Source organism: Pongo abelii, chromosome 13, assembly GCF_028885655.2.
Source record: "Pongo abelii isolate AG06213 chromosome 13, NHGRI_mPonAbe1-v2.0_pri, whole genome shotgun sequence".
NCBI lineage: Eukaryota > Metazoa > Chordata > Mammalia > Primates > Hominidae > Pongo > Pongo abelii.
The window spans coordinates 71,274,835-71,293,888 of record NC_071998.2 but is presented as its reverse complement, the minus strand read 5'-3'; the positions used below and the strand labels follow the sequence as shown (position 1 = coordinate 71,293,888).

Sequence of the window (19,054 nt, the reverse complement as noted above, 5' to 3'; positions counted from 1 at the left end):
GTGTATATATATATATTACACATATTATATATAATATATATTATATATTACACATATTATATATAATATATATTATATATTACACATATTATATATAATATATATTATATATTACACATATTATATATAATATATATTATATATTACACATATTATATATAACACATATTATATATAACATATATTATATATTACACATATTATATAACATATATAATATATTACATATATTATATAAAATACATATTATATATATTACACATATATATGTATTATACATATTATATAATATATTCTACATAATATATATTATATATATTACACATATTAGATATAATACATATATAACACGTTATATATAATATATATTATACATATTATATAACATATATATTACACATATTATATAATATATATTATATATTGCACATATTATATATTATATATTATATATTACACATATTATAGATTATATTACACATATTATATATATTATACACATATACATATATGGTTTTTTGTTTGTTTTGTTTTAGAGACAGGGTCTCGCTATGTTACCCAGGCTGGACACAAACTCCTGGCCTGAAGCAATTGTCCTGCCTCAGCCTCCCAAAGTGGAAAGTGCTGGGACTAAAGGTGTGAGCCACCGTGCCTGGCTCATGTCTCTATTTTGTATATGCCCAGGAGATAGTGCAAATATGTGAATAAATAAACAAACTAGGAATACAGAGTTTGGTAGCTATGATTATAAACTCTGGTAACTTGCTTATTTTTATTGTGTCTCTATTTTCTCTTTCATTACACTAGAAATGTCAATTGCCTACCTGATGGCTGCGAACAACAGAAAGAAGAAACAAAGACATACCTGTGTAAGGACAGAATGGCAAGGGACATAGAAGCATGTGATATGATAATCCTACTTAACTAAATAGACAATATTAGTGAATGGCAACTTGTAAATGGTTTTGATTACATTTATTATATTTTCTGTCTATCTAGATGTAAAGGTTGAGCTTGAAAAAAGCAAGCTACTCTTGATGCTGAAGAATGCAATCCAACAGAAAGAATGCTTATTTCAGGTTTTATCTGAAATCTACCTAGGGCTGAATTTCTTATCTATACTTTACTATGGATATTCTGCTTTGTACAGATCTACAATGGATCATTAAAGTCAAAGGACAATTATTTGTCTTTCTACTCCTCCCAGTACCCAAGACCTGAGAGTGAGATATTAAATTCGTCCTTGGATCTTTCATGCAATGTTACAGCTCTTTGGAACTCCTCACAAAGCTCCTCCTCTCCATGGTGGAATTCTACTCTGAGGAGAGAGAGGCTGAAATGTTTCAGTCCCCTATATGATAAGTCCAAAATCACTGTTTCACATATATGCTGACCTGATACATTGAGTCATTGATACATGTCTTTCCACCTTCAGTATCTTTTCTTTGACTAGCTTTATTGCTTCCCTGTGATGCTGAATTTTGAGCATGGATGTGAATGTCCATAACAAAACCATCCTAGGTAAACTGAATTTGGTTATTTGAATTTCATAATTGCTCTTTACTCCAAGTGTTGTGGATTCATGATGCAAATTTGCCCATTCCTATTCCAATAACTTAAAGCCACATATCAATTATTTTAAAACTTGGTTCTCATCACTGAACTAACAATGTTGAAAAAGACAATTTGCCTATATTTAATAGGTTTGCTAGTAAACTTTTAATTTGCTAGTAAACTTTATTTTGGGTTACATCAAACTTGTAATAAGTAGTGACTGGATTGGGAAGGTGAGGTGTGCTGATTTAAGGATGCCTCTCCTTCATCTATTTTATGTACTAGAAAATAGGTGGCAAAAAATAAATCTTGCAGTACTCTGAGTCTTTTAATTAACTACACATTTTCCATCTTGGAGTAAAAAGCAATTATGAAATTCAACTCTAATTGTATAGTTTTTCTGTGTAAAATAACTGATGAAAATAGAATAATTTAGATGCTTTTTATTTTATTTTTTATAGTATTGAATAGTGGAGCATAATAAATAAATAGTACCTTCAGTTTGCTTTCTCTGGAAAAAAATGATTTGGTAAGATTTTATATGTCCCACAAATGCTCTTATACAAAAGATATGTCCCCAAGTGGACAACAGATAAGTTTATATTTTAAAAAGGAAAGGAAGAAATGTATATTTCTAGAATTTTCTAGCTTATAAGAAAAATAAGGAGAAATCTTCTAATTGCTGGTTGGCAGCTAACTCTCCAGTTCCTCTACAGTGTGCAAATTATATTAAATGAATTCATTGCATTAACAAAGACAAACATCACTGATATTTGAACAATGAATATAAATGGTTTGGAATCAAGAATTACCTTTATTCGTTATTAACAATTATCAGACAAGACCAGTTTCCAAATAACATTTTTCCTAAATTAACAGGATGACCACACATCTAGATGGTTGTTGTATGTGAGGACAGAGACATCGCCAAAGGTTTGTGAAGGACTAACTGCTATAGGAATAGGCCATAACTAGAGACCAGAAAAAAAAATTTACAAGAGTGTTCAGACTTCTAGGAGCATGAAATTGTGATATTTGATAGAAGAAAACATATGAATTGACCATTACCATTACCATTACCCTAGCTTGATTACTGAAGCAGAGGCCAGGGGTAGAAACTCAAGCAGAGCCATGTAGTCCCACAGAGTTAAGGAGACAGGGATCAAGGCACTGGAAAGCTGGAGTGTCAAGAACTTATGGGGAAGAATATGAGAGCAGAAGCTGCATGATGAGAAGGGTTCAGAGATCTGCAGAAGGGTAAAAAAAAAAACAAAACATGAGTTTTTAGCTTGAGCATTGATCTGCATAAATGTTGGATAAAATGTCATGAAGTTCTAGAAAGAACAATAGAAAAAGCCAGAGGGTAAATAATTTTAGGAATTCACACAGAAAGATGGAAATAATTTGTATTCTCAAGAGCAGACAGGAGAGGCCTAATTCATAGGGGAATTGGGTAGAGTACTCAGAAACATTGGGCCTTGGTAATAAAGGAGAATTAGTTTTAAAACCAAGGTTCCTCTGAACACATTAGCAAAGGTTAAAACAATGGGTACACATGGACATAAAGATGGAGCTAATAGACATTGGAAACTACAAAATGGGGGAGAGTGAGAGCAGATGAGAGCGGATAAATTACTGATTGGGTAAAAAGTTCAATAAACAAAAACAATAACAAAGGTCAAAAAGAAGGCTTGAAAGGTAATCAACATCATTAATCATCAGAGAAATGCAAATCAAAACCACTATGAGATGTCATCTCATACCTGTTAGGAGATGATTTAACTTGTTATCAAAAAGTCAAAGGATAACAAATATTGGCAAGGATGTGTAGAAAAGAGAACTCTTATACATGGTTGATGGAATGTAAATTGATACAGTCATTATGGGAAAGAGTATATAGAATTTTCTAAAGAAATTAAAAATAAAACTACCATATGATTCAGTAATCTCTCTTCTGGGAATATACCCAAAGGAAATGAAATCATCACCTCATAAAAATGTCTGCACTCCCATGTTCATTGCAGCATTATTCATAACAGCTAAGCTATGGAAAAGCCTAACTGTCCATCAAGGGATGAATGAATAAAGAAACTGTGGTATATTTCTATATATCCCATATAAATAATAATGAAATATTATTCAGCCCTAAAAAAGAACGCGATCTTCTCATTTAACACAACACAGTAGAGACTGGAGGACAATGAAATAAACCAGACAAAGAAAGAAAAGTATTACATGATTTCACTTAAATGAGGATTTTTAAAAACTCAAATATAGAAAGATAGAGAACAAAACAGTGGTTCTGGGGCAGAGGAGGAAGGGAGAAAATTGGGAGATGTTAGTCAGAGGATACAAAGTATAAGATATATACCATGAACAAGTCTAGAGGTCTAATATACAACAGGAGGACTATAGGCAATAAAATTTTACCATACATGGAATTCATGCTAAATGAATAGATTTTAACTGTTATTGCCATAAAAACAAAAACAAAAAATGGGTAACTATGTGAGAGGATAGATATGTTCATTTGTTTCACTATGGTAACTTTTTACAATCTACATATATTTCATAACATCACATTGTATACCTTAAATATACATAATAAAATTTATTTTAAAATAAATGATTTTTTAAAAAATTAAATTTTCTCAAAAAAAGAAAAAAAAAACTTGAAATGATAAGTATCACCTACATGTAACTGCCTGATCAAAGTACAAGGATCTTTAAAAGAAGGCAAGAAGTCTATCATTGGAAAATAAGAAATTAACAATGTCCAGAATTCAGTCAAAAATTACTAGGCAATCAGAGAAGCAGAAAAAAAAACCAAACTTGGATTAGGAGAAATATAATTAAACTGAAACAAATGCAGAAATAAGATAAAGGAATTAACATACAAAGGCCTTAAAAAACTATGATCTAGTTTCCAGTCCAATGTGTAGAGAGCTTGGATTGTCACTTTATACATTCAAAAAGAGAAAAGATGAACAAGCTAAAAATCAACAATGTTTATAGATTCATCAGAGAATTGAGATCACAGGATAAACCACAATGTAACTTGAAAACTGGAGAGAGAGTCATATCCTGTGAATCACAGTTTACTAGGAGCAGACACTCTAGAGCAGAAGCCCACTGCAACCCATTTCTGGTAGGAATGTTTAAACCATAATTGACGAATTGTCAGAGGCCCAGTGAGGACTAATTTGAAAGTTAGAAACTGCATGAGAAACAGCTTTATAGGATACCCCACATTGATGAGCATTTTTACCTTTAGTAGTCCCATCAGCTTCTCAGGGTGAACATAGGGGAAAATTTCTCTTATGCTTCCAGTAGTGGAAGAGGAAAGTTTTTAATCTGAAATAAGTCCAGAACATTCTGTTCTACTTAACAAAGGACTACCCTCAAAATAAACTATTTTAACAGAGCCAGTTGCCTTGGGTTTTGCCACAGGTTAACCAATTTAGAGAAAGGGAATATCTAATTCCAGCTCCCTCTGGCCTTTGACACGGGAGAAGGGAAATACCCAAGTCCTGAGTTCCTTAGCCATTTTGTCTCCCCTGACGGCATGGGGGAAATTTATAGGTCAGAAACACAGGCTCAGTAAAAGACTGGAACTGAATTATAGGACTGAATTGTAACTTCCCTAACCCCATAGTTTACTGACATATCAACCAGGCGCCTGTATAATAACAGTGGGTTACAGATAAAAGAAATCTGAGGCTCACATGCTCTTTTAAGAAGGAATCTCCAGTAAAACCCAAAGGTAACATGCGAGACAAAAACAAGGACAACAAAGGGAATTCTAGCTGCTGACCTCTATATGTATGGCAAACAACAAACACAGCCTAACTCAGCCAGATAACCATAAAACTTCACACTAAAGGCCTCTTTATCCCAGTTCATTTTACTCAGTTCATCATGTATGGCTTTCAACAAAAAATTACAAGAGATTCTAAAAGATACAAAAAAAACGCAGTTTCAAGATACAGCAAAAAGCATCAGAAATAGAGCCAGATGTGGCAGAAACACTGGAATTATCAGGCCGGGAATTAAAAAATATGTAATTACTATGTTAAGAAATCTAACGAAAAAAATGATGACATACAAGAAAAGATGGATGATGTAAGCAGAGAGATGGACACTCTAAGAATGAATAAGAAAAAAATGTTAGAAATCAAAACACTATAATAGAAAGGAAGAATGCCTTTGATATGGGCTCATCAGTAAACAAGATATGGAAAGGAAAAAATTTGAGGGCTTGAACATACGTAAACAGAAACTTCCAAAACTGAAATGAAATGAGAATAAAAACCGTGGAGCAGATCAAAATAACTGTGGATCAACTGCAGGTGAGCTAAGACATACATAATGTGAATCCCGAACAAACAAAAAGTGAGGACATTTGCTACTAGGAGACTGGCCTTCCAAGAAATATTAAAAGAAGTTTTTCAGGGTGAGTGAATACAATATAGGACAGAATAATATAGGTTGGAATATTTATTTTTAGGGAGAATGAAAATAAGGTTGGAAATAGAGCTATGGGAAGGGAGGGAGGGAGGGAAAGTAAAAGACAGACACTAGAGAAAAAAAAAATTTTTTTTTTCTTATCCTTAGTTTATCCAACAGATAATACTTTGTGTCAAACACTAATAGCAACAATATATACGGTGATTATTGGTTAAGGATAAGTGAAATTAGTGAGGTCCATATTATAAGGAAGGGAGAAAAATAGGAATGTATTGTTATACGATTTTTGTACTACACATGAAGTGATATAGAGTTATTTGAAAATGTATTTAGTTGTAAGTGCATATTGCAAAATCTAGGAAAAGCACTAAATTTTTTTTTAGAAAGGCAATATAATTGATGTGCTAAGAGAGGAAAGGAAGTGAAATCGTGTAAAATGCTCAATGAAAACTAGAGAAAGGACAAAAGGATAAAAAAAGAAGGAAAGAAGGAAAGAAAGAAGAAAGAGAAAGAAAAACAGGAGTGAATAGAAAATAGTTACAAGTATGGTAGATATTAAATCAACCATATTAGTAATCACTTTGTTATAAATGGTTAATACAATAATTAAAAATCAGTATTATCAGAGTGAATTAAAAAAAACTACATGTTTTCTACAAGAAAGGACTTTAAATATCAAGACATAAATAGATTAAAAGTAATGGAATGGAGATGGATATATTATGCCAAATCTAATGAAAAAAAAAGCTGGAGTTGCTATACTAATTTCATACAAAGATGATATCAGAATAAGAGAAATTATCAGTGATAAAGAAGGCCATTACATAATGACCAAGTGGTCCATTCTCCAAGAATATATAAAATCTTTAATGTGTATGTGCCTAACAATGGACAGTCTAAATATGCGTGGCAAAAATGATAAAACTACAAGGAGAAATGTGCAAACCCGCTATGATAGTTGGAAACTGTTTATCATTCTATAGGTAATTGACAGATGCAGCAAGCAGCATTATTGCTTTTTTTCTCTTTACTTTGTATTTAATTTTCTCCTTTTTTAAAGTTTTCTCAGATAAAAGCTAGGATTATTGATTTGAGATTTCCCTTGTTTTCTAGTATATGCATTCACTTCCGTAAATTTCTCTTGAAACAGTGCTATTGCTACATCTCACAAATTTTGATGAGTTGTATCTTCATTTTTATTTGGAAGACAGTTTGGTGGTTTCTTAGAATCCTAAAGATAGTCTTACCATATGATCTAGCAACTGTGGCCCTAGGTATTTACCTGATTAAATTCAAAATTGATTTTCACACAGAATCCTGAACATAAAAGTCTAAAATAGCTTTCTTATTGCAAAAATTTGGGAGCAACCAATAGGTGGACAGATAAACTGTGATATACACTTAAAATGGGATATTATTCAGCAAAAAAGAAAATAAGCTATCAAGCCACAAAAATACATGAAGGGTCCTAAATACATATTTGTAAGTGAAAGAAGCCAATTGAAGGCAACATATTGGATAATTCGATCTATATCACATTCTGGAAAAGACAAAACTAAAGACAAAGTAGAAAGAGCAGTGTTTACCAGGGATTCAAGGAGGGAGGCAGGCATGAATAAGTGGAGCCAAGAGGATTTTTAAAGACATCGTAACTATGTTGTAGGAAGCAGTAATGGTGGATACATGTCATAATACATTTGCCAAAAACTGTAAAACTGTACAAGAGGGAACTCAAATTTAAACTATGAACTTTAGTTTATAATAATGTATCCATATGGGTTCATCAATTATAACAAGTTAACCACACTGATCTAATCTAATACCACACTATTAAGAATAGGGGAAACTTAAAATGTTGGGGGAGAGGGTATATAGGAACTTTGTACTTTCTGCCTATGTTTTTTAATAAACCTAAAGCAGTTCTAAAAAATAGTCTGTGAATTTAAAAAATAGGTGTGATTAACACAGAAATAAGGGAAAGGGCATAAAACAAAACATGAATATAATGGGGTCTTAAACAGAAAGATCATAATGAATTTGTAAACAAAATTCAAATTGAATGGCTAGAGATAAAAATTCCATATCTGGAATGAAAAAAATAAACATTGAGTGGGATTAAAAGCAAATTAGGCACTAGAGTAGGAAAAGTCATTGAACTTAAAGGCAAGAGGAAAAAATATATAATGACATTATTAAGCATGCTATCAGATTTGTAATAAGAATTCCAGAGAGAAGGAAATGAACAAGGCAGGAAAAAAGTTAGACAATTATGGTAAAAAAAATTTACAAATGTGATGACCATCATAGACATAAAGCTTCAGTAAATCTGAAAAAAAAAAACATAATAATGATATAGAAAGCAATACCAAGGCATGTGGTAATAAAATCACTGAAAAATCAGTGATAAGGAATAAATCCTAAAAGAAACCAGAGACAAAAAGACATGCATGCCTAAGAGAGAAACAAGAGGAAAAATTAAAGGATACCTGTTGTCAGAAACTATGAAAGCCAGAAGACATTGGAATGATATTTTAAGATACTAGAAAAAAGAATGCTATACCCATGACAGTATCTTTCAAAACCGAAGGCAAAATAAAGACCTTTAGACCAAGAAAATTTGAGAAAATTTAAGAAGACCTGCACTGAAAGGAATGCTAAAGGGAAAATTTCAGACAAAAATTAATTGATACCAAATATACAGTTCAATCTGCAAAAGTGATAAGAGTGCAGGAAATAGTGAATATACAAAAAGAGACTTTTTTTACTTTAAAAAACTTCTGTAGAAGATAATTTTCTGTTTAAAGCAAAAATAATAGCAATGCATGGTGAGCTGTATAGCGTGAGTAGAATAAACTGTATGACAAACAATAGCACAAAAAGGAAAAGTGGAAATGAAGATACACTCCTATGAAGGTCTAACACTATATGTAAGTGATAATAGTGTCTTAACATAGACTAACAAGCTAAGCATGTATGTGATAAACCATAGAGCAATCACTGAAAATAAAACGTGTTATAGATAACAGCAGAGGCACAATATAATCATTTAATTAATTTCCTAAGCTCATTAATTGGAATACTGGGGGAAAAGTAGAGAATATATGGAACAACTATAAAATATAGAGCAAGGTGAAAGAATTAACCTCCACATAGTTGATATCCACACTGGATATAATGTGCTATCCAACACTATAGTCACATTTGGCTATTAGGTGTATAATTTGTGGCTAGGCTAAATTGAAATGTGAAATAAGTGTAAAACACTCATTGAATTTCAAAGATTTAGTGTAAGTTAAAGTATTGTTACATATCTCAATATATTTTTTCCATTAATAACGTGCTTAAATGATAATATTCTGAATATGTGTGGATAAAGTAATATATTAATTTTTCACTCGATTTTTGTGTATCTACTAAAGTTTTTTTTTAAATTACATATGTGACTTATATTTGTGATTCACATTTTTATTGGATAGCACTGTTCCAAGCACTCCAATAAAAGTAAAGATTGTCAGATTGGATGGAAACAATGACCTACATATGTATGCTGTCTACAGGAAACCAACTTTAAGTATAAAGACATAAGCTAAAAATTAAAGAATGGAAAAAGTTGTACCCTGAAAACTCTACTTGAAAGAATCTTGGAATGGTCCTATTAAATCAGACAAAGCAGACTTCAGAACAAGGAAAAATTTCAGGGGCAAAGAGAGGCATTTATAATAAAAACTAGGCCAACTCATCAAAAAGCTATAATAATTCTAATGGTAACCAGTAAGAGAATTTCAAAATACATGAATAAAAATTAACGGCAGACTGGCATCTTAAGAGAAATGCTAAAGAAACTAAATCAGTTTATTGAGGCTGAAGAAAAATGGTAGTAGATACAAATTGGATCCTCAGGAAGAAATGAAGAATGTTTAAAATGGTAAATATCCAGATGAATACAAAATGCTCTTGTTTTTTTCCAGTTATATATATAAATATATCTGTTTTAAGCAAAAATTATAATGTATTATTGTATTTGTAACCTGAGTGCATATAGTATATATAAACACTTTAACATAAGTAGTGGGCCCTTGGTAATAAGGCCTATATACTTGCAGTGCTTCTACAATTTATGTAAAGAGGTGCAATATTAACTTTACATTGGCTATAAAAGGCAAATATGTGTACTGTAATCCCTGGAGTGTAAAGAAAACAGATAATGAGATAAAAGATAAAATAAAATAAAATTTGAATGTAAACAGCCAATGAAAGATAAAATAAAATGTGAAAAATATTCAAATAAGCCAAAAAAGAGAGTAAAAGAGGAACGGAGGAAGAAAAAAAAATAATAAAAGGGATAAATGGAAAACATACAATAAAATGGGAGATCTAAATCAAACCATATTGATGATTACATTAAATATAAAGAATATAAACACCCAATTTAAAAATTCTGGACAAAATATAGACGCAGGACCCAACCATGTGCTGTCTGTTAGAGATGTACTTTAAGTAAAAATACTTACAAAAATGCAGAGATTCTAAGACAAACCATGGGAACTATATGTTGTTAATGAGAGTTGTACTTTAAACTTAAAGACACAAATAAATTCAAAGTAAATGAAGATAAGAAATTTATGTCATGCAAATGCTAACCAAAATAAGGTTTCATTGGCTATATTAATAATACATAAAGCAAACTTCAAGACAAAGAATATTACCAAAGATAAAGAAAGTTTTGAAAATAATACAAGTTCTCCCAGTGGGAAGACATAATCATAATGATGTATGTGTTTATCAATAGGAGTTCAAAATAGATAAAGCAAAAACTGACAGAATTAAACAAAGAGACAGATACAAAATTAAGAGAGATTTTAATATGGAAAGATTTTCTCCTCTTTCAGAAACAATAGAAAAACTAAATTTTATAAGTGAGTAAAGGGCTGGGTGTGGTGGCTCATGCCTGTAATCCTCCCAGCTCTTTGGAAGGATGTGGTGGGAGGATTGCTTGAGGCCAGGAGTTCAAGACCAGCCTGGGCAACACAGAGAGACCCCCTAGCTCTAGCAAAAAAAAAATTAGTAATGATATAGATAATTTGAAAACACTATTAACTATTAACCACCTTATTCTAACTGACATTGATAAAATACTCCATCCAACAGCAAACAAAAATATTGTCTTTCAAGTGTACATAATATATCCACCAAGATAGATCATGTTCTCGGCCATAAAATAAGTCAATAATTTTTTAAAATTGAAACAATACCAACAAGCATATTACATACTAAACTTGTTTTAAACTAAGACAGCATTGTTTTTGTGGGCTATGTTCTGTACCAACAATAAAATTAAATTAGAAATCAATAACAATCAAATATCTAGGAAAACTCCAAACATTTGGAAATTAAACAAACCATTTCAAATAATTCATGAGTCAAAGAAGGTATTATAGAAAGAATAAATAAATGTATTTTGATATTGGCTTCTTTTTTCTTTCTTCGACTCCAACTCACTGGGCATGCTGTCATCATGGGGCCTTCGACATAGCTGTTCCTTCTGCCTAGAAAACCCTTCCAGCAGACATCCCTATAGCTTTGCTGCCTTGCTTCCTTTAGGGGTTTGCTCAATTCTCACACCAATGAAACATTCTCTGGCAGCTCTATTTGAAACAGAATCTCCAGCATTTCCTATCTCCCTTGTCAGCCTTATTTTACTCCTTAGCACTTATCACTCTCTAACATACTGTATATTGTTTTTGTTTTACTTTTGTTTGGCGTGACCAGCTAAGCTTTATAGGGCAGGAAATTTTGTCTGTTTCCTTCTCTGATGTGTCCTTTGACTCCTAGTAGACACTTACTGAATGAATGAATACATATACATATACATGTCTATACATATACAAGATACGCACCAATACATTAAGAGAGAATATTTTTGTGTTTTGGGAGTATATGCAATGTAAAATTTATATTTTCCACTTGCTCATCTGCATTTTCTAATACTTCTATAATGAGCATGAATCTCTTGTGTAATTGTTTAAAAATAAAAATCTTGTACAGAAATACCCAGAGCTGAACTCTGAAATATTGTTTCTTTCTTGGCACTAAACATGCAGAAGGAAGGGAAGCAGGAGGCATACATTTCCAGAAAACCTTTTCAGAAATGATTTCATCATTTTCGTCCCCAACAAAAAAATTTTCTACACATTTTGAGAGAGATATTTACATCTGCTAATGTGTGTGTATGTGTATATATATACACACATATGTATACGTATATGTGTATATATACATATATATACACATATATATGTATACATACACGTATATATATATATTTGCCTTGCAAATGAATTTACGTCACAATGTCTAAGCAGGTATGACTATTACTTTGTCTCCAACTTTCTTTTGTTCAAGCTAACTTATTATCAGGTAGTTGAAAGTGACTGGACAGTATCCATAGCATCATAATTTCCTTGTCATGCAATAACTTTCTGTTAACTTTTTGTGTCCTTGTATTATGTGGAATCATTGATGCATCTGCTTATCTACTCTGAACTTCAATATTTAACCCCCAAACTGATTCAGCTTCGAAGAGGCTGAACTATAAAATAATTCACCACAAGCATGTGAAGATGTGCACAGAAAACTAAAAATTAAAATTAATCCTCGAAAATTTTGTTTCTCAATTCTTTATGCTGGATATCAGAAGATAAAACAATATCTCTTTCACATAGAATTTCAAGAATTTACTTTCTTTTACTTTGAGCTCTTTGCCAAAGGCCATTTTTTGTTTTATCTTTGAAAGCAAACATTCAGAATAACGGCAAAATCACTAGCAAATGTGACATTTTATTAAGTCTCTTTGTAAACTAAGTCAGCACTACCTTTGCTTCACCATCTAATTTAAAAGGCAGGGGCATAAGACAAACATAAATGGCTAACCTGACAGTATTTTTTTGAAAATTAAAATTACCAAAAGGCATCTTAAACTTAAAATCTGTCAGGCATGGAAAATATGACTTTGTTTTACGTTTTCTCCAGCTGAAGTATTTGCTTTTCACTGCTTAAGTCTGGGATGTGTCTGGTTGTTGCTATGCACCATGAAAGTTTTATATGGAAAAAAATGGAAAAATTGGTTTCATACAATGGTTAGTATTCTATGACATTTTAGTAGACAGAAGGTAATAAAATATATTTCTCAAAAAATCATTAATCTATAACACCACCAAAGATTGACAAAATGGGGCAGGCAATCTGTATTGGTAACTAGGCTCAACACTTCTACAATTTTCTTGTAATCTGATTTCTTTCTTCTCTTACCTATGCGATTGACATGAACATGCCCCTCTTTCATCCTCTTCCAACCACTTCTCTCTCCCTCTTTTGCTCTTTGAGAAGTAGCATTCCTTGTTGGAGATTTTCATAGGAATGTTCTGTCACCAGTCTAAAATCTGGCATTATTTCTGACAGTAATTTAAACTGGATTCAACACAAACACGTTAGAGGACTCAAGTAAATTAATCATGTTGTCTATTTCAATAAAAGAGCCAACATAGCCAAGCCAACATAAACAGGCTATAACAGTAATGGCCAATTTAAAGGTTCATTAACAAATACCAGTGGTAGCACTGTAATTCTCAAGCTCTCATCACTGAAATGTTAAACAACAGGCATTGAAGATACCAGAAAGACGCTACACAATACTAAACAGATTGAAGTGGATCCGATTATTTCCTTATCATTATAAACATCCAAATCCAAATTAAGTTCCAGCTCCCCTGCATATTTTCCAAATTAATCATGTCTCCCAAATGATGACAATATTATGGGTTTTCTTTACTTTTTGTCAGTTTCTTCTCTCCTTTTGTCTTCTCCAGCAACATTCTCCTTTCTCATGATTTTCCCATTTTTCCTTCACTACTTCTTCTTAATTGTTTAAGATGTTTCATTTAATTTGAAATGAATTTGGAGCATCAATTTTACTTTATTTGTTCACACAGTGTTAGCAGAAAGATACATAAGAAACAAAAATGACAGGAGTATCCTAGGACTGGGAAATTGTTTCTGCCCGCTCTCCTGGGCAGAAAAGGAGACACAGCTCCTGTGATTGCCTGGTCATAACTTGTGTCCAAAAAGCAAAAAGAGTAAACATTAAAATGACAAATTGGGAAAAGTTCTGTATAAAGCTCTATTAGCTAAATTGTTAATTTTATTAATCTATGGAGTTTTAACCATTTGGGTGGTAAAACTAATATCCTTAAGAAAAATGTGAGTAAAGATTATTAAAAATATATAGATGAAGAAATACAAATAAACTATAAGCATAGAAACAAATGTTCACCTTTATCCATCCACAGCTTCATTTGCAATTTATAAAAAATATTATTTCACTCCTCCTTTTAGAAATGAATTTTGAGTGACAGCACTTTGTGCCATTGAGGGTGAAATGAAACAGGTGAAAAGTCAGGATGGATGGCACCCAAGACCAGCGGAATCTTTTTGTTTGCAAACACTATTCCTGCAATGAGATAATCATGTTTATTAACAATTGTTTGAAGTGTGGATACGTACAATATTTGGGAAATCAGTTGGCAATGTGCTGTGACAGTCAATACAACAAAAAGTTCTAAAGAAATACTGCCAACAGAAATCAGACAACACAAACAAACATGAGTATGGATACTCATGGATTGGAAGAATCAATAGTCTTACAACGGTCGTACTGTCCAAAGCAATTTATAGATTCAATGTTATTGCTACCAAACTACCAATGACACTTTTTACAGAATTAGAAAAAAACCTTTAAAATTCGTATGAAACCAATAAAGAGCCTGAACAGCCAAAGCAATTCTAAGCAAAAAGATGCAAGCTGGAGGCATTACACTACCCAACTTTAAAATATATTACCAGGCTATAGTAGCCAAAACAGCATGGCACTGATACAAAAGCAGACACATGGACCAATAGAACAGGTTAGAGAACCAGAAATATAGCCACACACCTACAACGATCTGACCTTCAACAAAGTTGTCAATAACAAGAATGAGGAAAAGACTCCCTAATCAATAAATTGTGCTGGGATAACTGATTAGCCATATGCAGAAGATTGAATCTGGACCCCTTTGTTTCACCATATACAAAAATCAACTCAAGATGGATGAAGGACTTAAATGTAAGACCCAAAACTATAAAAACCTTCAAAGAAAACCTAGGAAATATCATTCTGGATATAGATGCTGGCAAAGATTTCCTGATGAAGTTTCCAAAAGCAATTGCAACAAGAATTGACAAGTGGGACCTAATTAAACTAAAGAGCTTCAGCACAGCAAAAGAAACTATCAACAGAGTAAACAAACAACCTACAGAATAGGAGAAAATATTTTCAAATTACACATCTGACAAAGGTCTAATATGCATCATCTATAAGGAATTTAAATCAACAAGCAAAAAACAAACCCATTAAAAATGGGCAAAGAACATGAACAGACACTTTTCAAAAGAAGACTTACATGTGGCAAACAAGCATATGAAAAAATACTCAACATCACTAATCATTAGAAAAATGCAAATCAGAACCATGAGATACCACGTCACATTGGTCAGAATGGCTATTATTAAAAAGTCAAAACATAACAGATGGCAGTGAGCTTCTGGAGAAAAAGGAATGCTTATACACTGCTGGTGGTGATACAGACAGGAGGCAGGGAAATACTGGGTAGAAGAGGGTGATTCCCTGGCAAAGTCCCCACCCTCGAGCCTGGAAACCCATGGCCCTAAATGGGAACAGGCATTCTTGCTTTTGTACCCAAAAGTTGCCTTTTGGCCCACCACGCCCTCCTATCCTGTACCCATATAAACCCCAGACCCCAGGCTCCAGAAGCAGACAAACAGATGAGGAGATGAACAGAAGAGCAGAAGAATGGCAGAATGATGTGGCAGGAAGAAGAGAAGGAGCATCTGAATGCCAAGAGGAGTTTGGCTGGCAGTGGTTGGAGAGGAGATCAGCCTCTGGATGGCAAAGCTCCAGGGGAAGATCATCTTCCAATTCCATCCCCTTTCCAGCTTCCTATCCATCCTGCTCGGGGGCCACCTCCACCACTCAATAAAACCTCCACATTCACCATCCTCAAGTCTGTGTGCAACTTGATTCTTTCTGGATGCTGGACAAAGACCTGGGTACCAAGAGGGCACTGAGCTGGTTAACACTTAAGCTGTCTGTGGATGGCAAAGCTAAAAGAGCACACTGTAACACACACCCACTTGGGCTGTGGGAGTCACAGGCATTCCCACGCCTAGACACTACCATGGCCACTTGCCCTGGCTTTTGCACCTGCCTGTCTGCATGACCTCCCACCCAGTAAGGGGTTTGACACCACACGTGATAGCCAAACATACAAGCCACACCCCTGCTGCACATCCTGCAAAGGAAGTCAGGGAACTCTCCAGTTTCCTCAGAATGTAAATTAGTTCAGCCACTGTGGAAAGCAGTTTGGAGATTTCTCATATAACTTAAAACAGAACTTCCATTCAACCCAGCAATCCCATTACTGGGTATATACCCAAAGGAATATAAATCATTCTGTCATAGACATATGCACACATATGTTCATTATAGCACTATTCACAATAGCAAAGACATGGAATCAACCTAGATGCCTGTTAACAGTAGACTGGATTAAAAAAATGCAGCACACATACACCATAGAATACTACATAGCTATAAAATAGGACGAAATGTCTTTCGCAGCAACATGAATGGAGCTGGAGACCATTATTCTAAGTGAATTAATGCAGGAACAGAAAACCAAGCAAACACTGCATGTTCTCACTTATAAGTGGGAGCTAAACATTGAGTCCACACAAAGAAAGGAACAATAGACACAAGGTCTATTGAGGGTGGAGGGTGGGGGAGAGTGAGGATCAAAAAACTCCCAGTTAGATACTATGCTCACTACCTGGATGACTACATAATCTGTACACCAAACCCCATTGACATACATTTTACCCATGTAACAAACCTGCACATGTACCCCCTGAACCTAAAATACAAGTTGGAAGGAAATAAAGTTACAACCAACTCTTGTACTCTGTTGTGAGAAAACAATCATATGTGTTGACAAAAAGTCAACTACTAATAGATTTATAATAATAGTATATATGTAGCAGGAAAATATCAGATATAACTTATATACCCAAAAGTATGGCTTAAAAAGGGCATGACAATCTTTATGATGGGATATCGTGCAACTACTACAAGCATATTTTCCGAGATTGTTTATTAACATATGATAATGACTACACTGAGTGATCGCTTTTAGAAGCATGAATTGAAACTACGTATAATCATGAGTTTATTGAGTGTTATATATAACATTATATACACATTTATATAATTATACAATAAACACGCTTATGTTCATATATTTATTTTTACTTATTTATATTCATACGTAAGACCAATAGGAAGTAACAATCTCTATATCTGAGTGATAATTTCATAGATAATTTGTTTGTTCGCTTTATAGCCCAATTACATTTTTCCTAATGTATTGCAAACAAAACTTGGAAAAAAAACAGAAGCAAATAGAGAAAACAAGTTATATCAGCCATATCTCACAATCCACAAGTTCATCCTATTAGAGGAGGAACTATGTAAAACAAATTTTATTGGTTGAACGTCCTAATTTAGTTAATTGCAAAACTGTATGAGAACTTGCTTGTAACCTATTTAGCAGCTTGTTTGTTTCCTCTCCAATGGCTTCCTGAGTGTCCTTTGGAAAGAGATAGTACATTTGGAACCCTGTACACCTTTTCTTTCTCCAGTACCCTCTTCTCACGTCTATCACTAAGGTGTTAGAAGCAACCAGGGGCAATGCATTTGTAGCACACCTGGGCCAGAGGTATCCTCCAGGGAAAGGATCAGACCTGCTTGAAAGCACATTGTTGGAATTGGGAGGCTTCTAGTAGCTATAACATAAGCACTGATGTTTACTATTTCCTGCCCTCCACTTTGATCACTTTGGGAAACGCTTTTTTAAAAAAATCAATTGTATTGAACCATAATTTACCTAAAATAAATACTCCTATTTTAAGTGCACAATTTGCTGAGTTTTGGCGACGTAATCACCCAGATGAATAAAATTGATTAATTAATTAAATTGATTTTTCAAATAATAAATTAACCTTGCAATCTTCTTAGAAATTTCATTTGCTCATGGTTTATTATCCATTCTATGTACTGCTACATTTAATTTGTTATTATGTTTTAAGGACTTTTGAGTCTGTTTATGAGGGCTAAACATAGAAGTTGTATTACGTATAATGCCCTTGTCTCGGTTTGGAATCAAGGCAATACTGGGTTCATAAAATAAGATAAGAAGGGGTCCCTTTAAATTCTATCTTTTTTTTTTTTTTTTTTTTTGAGACGGAGTTTCGCTGTTGTTGCCCAGGCTGGAGTGCAATGGCGCAATCTCAGCTCACCACAGCTCCGCCTCCAGGGTTCAAGCGATTCTCCTGCCTTAGCCTCCCGAGTAGCTAGGATTCCAGGCATGCACGACCATGCCCAACTATTTTTTTTTTTTTTAATTTTTAGCAGAGATGGGGTTTCTCCATGTTGATTAAGCTGGTCTTGAACTCCTGACCTCAGGTGATCCACCCGCCTCAGCCTCCCAAAGTGCTGGGATTACAGGCATGAGCCACCATGCCTGGCCCTTAAAATTCTATTTTTTAAAAAGAGTCTTTTCAAGATTGATATTATTAGAGATACGACTCAACTTACAATGAGCTTATGTCTTAATGAACTCATCCTAAATTAAGAATATTGTAAGTCAAAATGCATTTTATACATTTAACCTACTGAACATCATGGCTTAGTCTCGCCTACCTTAAACCTGCTCAGAACACTTGCATTAGCCTACAATTGGGCAAAATCATCTACCACAAGGCCCATTTTAAAATAAAGTATTGGATATCTCATGCAATTTATTGAAAACTATACTGACAGTGAAAAACTAAATGGTCATATTGATGCTCATTATTAATGTAC

General features: G+C 33.4%; 1 long non-coding RNA gene across 1 annotated transcript in view; it reads left to right on the top strand.

Annotated features, from left to right (window-relative positions):
- LOC129047888 (uncharacterized) overlaps positions 1 to 4,063 on the top strand; it is a 29,969-nt gene extending 25,906 nt beyond the window's left edge. The window contains exon 7 of the long non-coding RNA XR_008509751.2: positions 808 to 4,063. This is a non-coding gene — a long non-coding RNA (uncharacterized LOC129047888). The remainder of the gene's footprint in view (positions 1 to 807) is intronic.
- Positions 4,064 to 19,054: the final 14,991 nt, after the last annotated feature.